The sequence below is a fragment of the Myotis nattereri genome (genome assembly GCF_964212035.1).
Source record: "Myotis nattereri genome assembly, chromosome: 2".
Taxonomy (NCBI): domain Eukaryota; kingdom Metazoa; phylum Chordata; class Mammalia; order Chiroptera; family Vespertilionidae; genus Myotis; species Myotis nattereri.
In genome coordinates, this window is record NC_138076.1 from 125,151,663 (window position 1) to 125,158,949 (window position 7,287).

At 41.8% G+C, this 7,287-nt stretch overlaps 1 pseudogene across 1 annotated transcript; it reads right to left on the reverse strand.

Moving 5' to 3' along the window:
- Nucleotides 1-4,039: 4,039 nt before the first annotated feature.
- LOC308512763 (keratin, type I cytoskeletal 18-like) lies at nt 4,040-5,257 on the reverse strand (annotated as a pseudogene). Its single transcript has one exon. The product of its transcript is annotated as a keratin, type I cytoskeletal 18-like (transcript).
- Between the last annotated feature and the right edge of the window lie 2,030 nt (nt 5,258-7,287).

Genomic DNA, 7,287 nt, shown 5'->3' on the forward strand with positions numbered 1-7,287 from the left:
TCAGTTTAAACGATGATCTCAGAAGCAAGTGGATAGAGAGGGCCAGTAGCTCTGCTAGCCTGAAATTACAGAGCAAACAATGAACTTGGACTATCTGGAAATTTAACAGGGAATTGATGGGGTGACGCAGCCATGGGAAATGGATACACTCTGCACGTTTCTTTTAAATATTTTTTATTGATTTTTAGTGAGAAAGAGAAAGAGAGGGACATCAATGTGAGAGCAGAACATCGATCAGCTGCATCCTGCACTCCTTTTTACCGGGGATTGAGAGCCTATAACCCGGGCATGTGCCCTGACTGGGAATTGAACCAGCAACCTTTTGGCATACAGGACAACACCAAACCAACGGAGCCACATTGGCCACATTTCATGGGTTGACTAAAGTGTGTGTATGTGCTGCAGAGACAGAAGCAGCCCAAGCCACCCACAGAGCCCTGGGCAGTGGAGCCTACCTACACATACAAAGGGTTCGTTGAAAAATAGAAGCCTGGGTAAACTTAAAAACAAAAGCTTGACATTTGAATGTGCTCCTCAACTCACTCACAGATCTATCAGCAGATACTGGAGGCCTTCCTGGCTCAAAGTATATGAACACAACCTCTGGCCAGTCTGAACACTAATCTAGGCAGACACAGGGGTGACTATAGGAAGCAAGGCTTAAGAACAAAAAGAAAAACAAACAAGCAGAAACGTTTGTGGATGCACATTTCAGAGAAGGTAGAGCTTATGGGTTTAGTCTAGGCAAATTATTACATAAAAACACACAAAACAACAATAACACTCACGGGGAAATTAGAATATATAGTTGCTAAAATTCACTATGTAAAATAATACAGTTTTCAGCAAAGAAATGATAAGATAGGCAAAGCAACAAGAAAGTATGACAACATCCAGAAGGATAATAAAACAGTCAATAGAAACTATCTCTGTGTGTCCCTAAGATTTTGGATTTATCAGACCGAGTCTTTAAAGTAGTTATTAGAAATATGTTTAAGAAACTAAAAAACAGCTATACTCAAAAATTTAAGGAAAGTGTGACAACAATGATTCAACAAATTTAAAAATCTCAATAAAAATATGGAAATTACCCCAGTGAGGCTGAGTCAGTCCCTGTGAGGCTGAGACAGTCCCTATGAGGCTCCAGCGGCCCCTGGGAAACTGGGGGAACCGCGTGAACCGCTCAGATGGCTTCGTCGACGGCCAGCGAACCAGCACGCAGCCCCAAGCACAACTATCACCCAAAGGGCGAGAGGGACGAGAGCAGCTGTAGTGTTGCTTTCTCCTCACTTTTGGTAACGAAATCCTCATTTTAAACATAAGAGGACACATTATTTTAAAAAGCCGTTACATGTTTTCGTACCCTTTCTGAGTAGAGTGTGAACAAGTCGTGAGAGACCTTTCCGAACACAGGGACACGTTGAGGATGGAAATAGCTACATTTTCCATGTGTATGACCTTTGACCTGGCAACAAAAGCGTATACCTATGGATGAGGAGAGTGGGGGGGGGGGGGGGGGGGCGGGTAAGGGCAGAGGGTGGGGTGGGAACTGGGTGGAGGGGACTATGGAGGGAGAAAAGGGGAACAACTGTAATAATCTGAACAATAAAGATTTATTTTAAAAAATATGGAAATTACACAAATGAATCAATTCCAAAACAATGGAGGCCCTGAGGCAGTGGAACAACATAGTCAAAGTAGTGAAAAAGATTTGTCAACCCAGAATTCTATATCCAGCAAAAAAAATCCTTCACAAATAAAGCTAGGGTAAAGATATTCCCAGATAATCAAAGACCAAAGCAATGTTTTGCTAGCAAATATACCCTATAAGGAATACTAAAGGAAGTCCTTTAGGCTGAAAGGAAAGTTATACCTGATAATATACAAATCCAGAGTAAGAATGAAGAGTTCCAGAAATGGCAACTATGTGTGTAAATATAAAAGACTCTATATTTTCTCATTTTTCTCCTAACTTTGTTAAAAGACAAATTATATAAAGCAAAAATCGTAACACTGTATTGTTGAGCATATAGTATACATGGAAATAGATATCATAATAATGGAACAAAGTAGGGGAGAAGAAAAGAAAATATATTGGAACCAAGTTTCTACTTTTTAAAATATGGGTTTTTTTTATTTCAGAGAGAGGAAGGGAGATGGACAGAGAGATAAAAATATCAATGAGAGAGAAACATCAATTGGCTGAATCAAACCTGGGACCTCCTGGTGTATGGGACAATGCTCAACCAACTGAGCCATGTAGGCTGGGCAAGTTTCTAGAATTAATTTAGTATTTTCTGAATTAAACTGTGATAAATTGATATGCATATTGTAATACCTAGAGCAATCAATAAGAAAATAACTAAAAAATACAACAGCAAAATCAATAGAAGAATTAAATGACACATTAGAAATTTTTATTTAACACAAGAAAAAGAAGTAAGAGGGAAGAAGAATTAAAAAAAGGGAACATAGAAAATACATATCAAAAAAGCATATGTAAATCCAAGCATATCAGTAACTACACTAAATATAAATGGACTATTCTGATATTGTGATTTATAATAAAATTTTATTTGGCCTTTGTCCAGGGTTCCTGACTCATTTCCCAAAACCCTTGGAATTTCCTAAGCAATCAGAGCAATTGGAACATCTTTTCCTATATAATTTTGTCCCTTGTCCTCTGTTCTTGAAATTGCTTTATTCATAACAATCCCCTTTCCACCACATCTGGGTTTATGTCGATGAGGTGGCTTTTGTAAATCCCCTAAAGATAGGGGAGCTGGTGGCCAGGGGAACCAACTGTGATTAGAAGTTTAGAACTTTCAGTCTTATCTCCTCATTTCTGGGAAGGATGGAGGGGATGGAGATTGAATTAGTCATCAATGGGAAATGTTTTAACCAATCATGTCTATGTAATGAAGCTTCAAAAAAAAAAAAAAAAGGAGAGGGGGAAATCCCACATGTTGAACTTCCAGGTTGGGGAACAAGAACACTTCCACATGCCACCACACCAGGCCCCAAACTCCACAGCACAGAAGTTCCTTTGTTCTGGACTTCACCCTACATATCTGTTGATTTGTATCCTCTAATAGTCTTTGTAATAAACTGTTCATCTAGTGAGTAAATTTGTTTCCTGAGTTCAGTGACCTGCTCTAGCAAATTAATTGAATCCAAGGAGGGTGTCCTGGGAACCTCTGATTTTCAGCCAGTCAGTCAGAAACACAGGTAACAACATAGATTTGTGATTGGCATCTGAAGTGAAGGCAGTCTTGTGGGCTGGAGCACTTACCCTGTTGCTATCTCTGGGTATATATATATAGTATCATCATAATTGAATTGAATTGTAGGACACCCAGTTGGTGTTAGAGAATTGCTTGGTGATGTGGAGAAATATCCCACACTTTGGAATTGGGTAGAGGACTGTAACTAAGCATTCCACTTTGTCAATGTAAGAAATGTCCAAACCTGTAGAGAATTTTTATGTTTATTTGAGCCAAACTTATGACAATTGCTGGGAAGCAAAATCTCAATGGATTGAAAAAAAAATGCTCTGGAAAATGGCAGTTTCACCACTTATTTTATACATCAGAATCAAAGGGGAAGACATAGAGGGATTACATAAAATTCATTGGTGATAGATTTGGGAGGTGGGAGAAAGCAAAGCAGAGGAATCTCTGGGATTGGATGAAAAGTAAAATGGATAGGCCCATATTTCCTTTACATTGCTAACAATGAACATTTACAGCACATAGAGATGGTATGCGGAGAAGGAGGTAACAATGAGGGTTCTAGTGAGAGACTGTGCCCTGAGGGATCTGACAAAGGGGATGACTCTGCTATTCCAAAGGTATGCTATTCTAGATGCAAAAGGCTCAGTTCAGGTAAAGACTGTCTTTGTCAAGGAAGATACTGGCCTACGACAGGACTACCCACCATGACTGGCCTTTAATTAGGAAGTTTTTTTTTTCAATGGTCTCTGAACTTTTATTGGCCTCCTGCCTCCCCTCCCCAACAGGGTGCCCCACTTCTGCTGCCCTTAATGCCTCAGAACTTCGGTATAGTTGACCTCAGACATCACTTTGCTGTCCACAATCCTGCAGTTGGTGGTCTTTTGGATGGATTGTATGGAGTGGCTGTGGTCGAGGGCATCGCCAAGATTGAAGTCTTCCCCTTCTTCCAGCAGGCGGAGGTAGGTGGTGATCTCAGTCTCCAGCTTGATGTTAATAATCAGCAGGGCCTCTTACTCCTGGACCTGGCACTTCCCCTCTGCCTGAGTCTGGGCCAGCCTTTGAGCTATTCTATCTGCATGACATAGCACATCTCCACCTCCCTCAGGCTGTTCTCCAAACTGTCCTTCAGATTTCTCATTGAGTCCAGGCCCATCTCTAAGGACAGGACCCTTTGTCTGTCCTTATCTCAGTGGTCTGTGAGGTGACCACTGCGGTCCTCTCCTCCATCTACTGGGACCACTACTTATCTAGCTCCTCTCGGTCCTTCCGAGCCAGTGCATCATACTGGGCCCAGATGTCTGCCATGATCTTGCTGTTGTCCTGAGATTCAGGGGCGTCCAACTCCACAGTCAATCCAGAATTGGCAGTCTAATTTATAGACCATTTACTTCCTCCTCATGCTTCTTCATGAAGTGAAGCTGCTCCTTGAGAGCCTCAATCTCTGTCTCCAGCTGTAACTGAGTGACACTGGTGTTATCAGTGACCTTTCGGAGCCCATTGGTGTCACTCTCCACAGACTGGTGCATGGCCAGCTCCATCTCATACTTAACTCTGAAGTCATCAGCAGCAAGATGGGCATTGTCAGTCTGCAGAATAATGCAGGTATTGTCCACAGGATTTGCAAAGATCTGAGCCCTTGGGTCCTCGATGGTCTTGAAATAATACCCCCAGTCTCTGACCTGGATCCCTTCTCCTCCAAGTGTTCCTGGATTTTGCTTTCCAGTCCCTAATTATCAGCCTCCAGCTTTCTCACCCTCTCCAGGTAGGAGGCCAGATGGTCATTCAGGCATTGCATAGTCTCCTTCTCACTCTGGATGCCCCTATACTTGCCAGACCCCTGGCCATCCTTGCAGCCAGGCCCCCAGATTCCCAGCTGCCCTGCACACTGCTGGAGTGGGGCTCAGAGATCTGGAGCCCAAGCCCCCAGAGCCTGCATGGATGCTGGCCATGCTGCTGCTGGGTGACTGCACGGAGCCCAGGGTCCAGTAGTTTGTGGAGAAGCTGGAGCAGGTGCTAAAGCTCATGTTGTCCAAGGAGGAAGGTGAGAAGCTGAGACAGGTTCAAGCGCGAGTTAGGAAGTTTTAATTTCAGAGCATCCTATGTGGTTACTTTCAGTCTCTGAGTGTGTAAGCCCTGACATGCAGGCCTCCCTAAGCTTGTCAGGTTTAGTATGCGGCCCCTTTCTGTTCAAAACTTGAAAGGTACAGATTGTCATTCTGAATAAAAAAGAGCAAGACCAAACTATATGCTGTATGACAAGAAAAGCAGCTTAGATTCAAAGAAACAAAGAGATTAAAAGTAAAAAATAAATAAAAAAAGAAAGAAGGAATTCCAGTTTCAGATATGACATGTAAAGAGCTTATAACATTCGTCACTTCCATCCTCATATGATAAAAGCTGAACAAACTGAAAATAAGTGGCTTTTCTTACACTCATCAGAAAACTGATGTCCTAGGGCAGTGATGGCGAACCTATGACACTTGTGTCAGAGGTGACACACAAACTCATTTTTTTGTTTGATTTTTCTTTGTTAAATAGCATTTAAATATATAAAATAAATATCAAAAATATACATCTTTGTTTTACTATGGTTGCAAATATCAAAAAATTTCTATATGTGACATGGCACCAGAGTTAAGTTAGGGTTTTTCAAAATGCTGACACGCCGAGCTCAAAAGGTTCACCATCACTGTCCTAGGGCAAAGCACCACCCTAAAATCTGGAGAGACAGGTAAATGCAGAGAAATCACATCCTCTATCTGTTTAGCTAGAGAGGAAGCTGCTGCTGCCACAAAATGGTATGGAACACTTAAATGATAATTTTGATGAATTGCTGGAGGCTCAATGGTGGGGAAGCTTGAGAGTGAGAAACTCCTGGAGGTGCAATTTCATGGGCTTTATATTCAGGAATCCCACCTGATTCTCAAGGTGAGGATCTAACAAAAACTCCCTCATGGCTCTAGCCGGTTTGGCTCCGTGGATAGAGTGTCGGCCTGCAGACTGAAGTGTCCAGGGTTTTATTCTGGTCAAGGGCACATGCCTGGGTGCGTGTTAGATCCCCAGTGTGGGGCATGCAGGAGGCAGCCAATCAATGATTCTCTCTCATCATTAATATTTATATCTCTCCCTCTCCCTTCCACTCTGAAGTCAATAAAAATATGTTTTAAAAAAACCCAAAAACAACTCCCTCATGTTTCAGGCAAAGGTGAGGGGGAAAGTAACTATTTATATAAATGTTCAGAGCATTCTCCATAACAAAAGCCTTCTCTCCAAGGGACCAACTTTACCATAGTCTTATCAACCTTGTGGGAAGGGCAGTTAGCCAATTCCAGCTCCCTATAGCCTTCCTGCCTCACCTAAATGCAAAAAAGAGACAAATAATAAAAATAACTTCTGAAGGTTACAGCCCAGAGACTCAGGCACACTAAAACTCTGAGATTTAATCATAAGATTATAGAGTGCTTCTCTTCCCAGCACCTCACCACCACCTCAACAGGGCTCCAGCAGAATAACAGCATGTTACAACTGAAAAAGCTGAAAAACACGAGGTCACTTGAGGTAATTGAAGTCTCTGGCACCTAAGCTACAATAAATTTTCAACACAGCCCAGCTCCCACCCAGATTAATATAAAACCTCACACTAAAGGCCTATTTTATTAGTTCTTATTAACTAATACATTATGCCTGCTTTAATAAGAAAGTACAAGGCATGCCAAAATGCAAGAAAAAATCAGTCTGAAGAGACAAAGCAAGCATCAGAACCAGACTCCGATATGACACAGATTTTGAAATTCTGAGATAGGGAATGAAAAGTAACTATGACTACCCTGGCCCATGTGGCTCAGTTGATTGGGCATCGTCCAATGCCAGATGGATTCCCAAATGGGACACATGCCTGGATTTCAGACGAGACCCCCAGTAGGAGTTGTGCAGATGCCTCTGATTGATGTTTCTCTCTCACATCAATATTTCTCTCTCCCTTATTCTCTCTCTAGAAATCAATAAAAAATATTTTAAAAAATAACTACAATTAATATGTTAAGGGCTCTAATAA